A 1,071-nucleotide genomic window follows, 5' to 3' on the forward strand; every position below is an offset into this window, starting at 1 on the left:
CCTTCCCTGCCCTGATAAAGCCACTCTGAACCTCACGTTCTTTGTGTCCATCCTATCTCTGTTCAGTGTCTCCGTGTTGACCTCTCCAACAGTTACATCTGCAAACTTCATGCCGAGAAAAGCCATGTCCATCCTGATTCGTGAAGTAATAGACTGGCTGTGGCTGGACATTGGCTGGACAGTGGGCAGTGACAAGCTGCTCTGTCTCTTTGTTTTACCGGGGAGCGATCAGCTTGATGTCCTTCATATTTCTCACACTGTAACCCTTCTCTTACAATAAGCACAGCCACTTTTTCTCATCAACTTCTCTTGACAACCAGCTCTCTGTAAACTCTCAAGCTTCTTTCACCTTCTGGCACGGCCAGACGTTCTCTAATAAGGTATTCAACTCTTTCTGACTATTTGCAACTTACTCTGACCTTCTGAAACTTGCTGTCTCCATCTAAACTTAAACCATCACTAAATACGAACATTGTATTAAGTAAGTGTCAGCAAAGGGTTAAAGGTCTGCTGGGAATCCTGCTGTGACCACCCGTGGGGAGTTTAATGGCTTGGCTAAAAGGGAGAAATGGAGGATTTAATGTCTGAAAAATTGACACAGACAAGCAAGCAAGATATTTGCTCAGTCTAAATTGGAGGTTTTTCATGAGCTCGCATTTATTTAGAGCTAAACCCTGAGTGGTGGGGGTGGGGCACAGGGCTGAACAGATAACAGCGGAACCAGATAAGTGTGCCCTGGAGAAAGAGGGAGGTGAGAGGAGTTGGGCTGTGGTGGCTTTAGAACTGTTTTAGGAGGGGCAGCAGGTAAAGCAAACAAATGAATACCATTTGGTTTCTTTACCGGTAACTTCGGGAAGCAAGGAGGCCTGTAGGGCCGGTTCCTTCAGGCCGGGTGAAAGAGGGGGAAGGAACAGAGATGCTGTGAGACCGGAAGTAAGGTGTAAGGAGGCCCTCAACTTAATTAAAATGTTTCTTCTCAACCGGGTAGGAAAGGATTATAAGGAAGGAAAGAGTCCAGGGCTTGCCATCAATATCCACGACCGAGATGGAGGAAGGACTGTCTAGCTCTGA

The sequence above is a fragment of the Echinops telfairi genome, unplaced genomic scaffold, assembly GCF_000313985.2.
Source record: "Echinops telfairi isolate 266 unplaced genomic scaffold, ASM31398v2 ScPeMD7_23;HRSCAF=83, whole genome shotgun sequence".
In the NCBI taxonomy this organism is placed as follows: domain Eukaryota; kingdom Metazoa; phylum Chordata; class Mammalia; order Afrosoricida; family Tenrecidae; genus Echinops; species Echinops telfairi.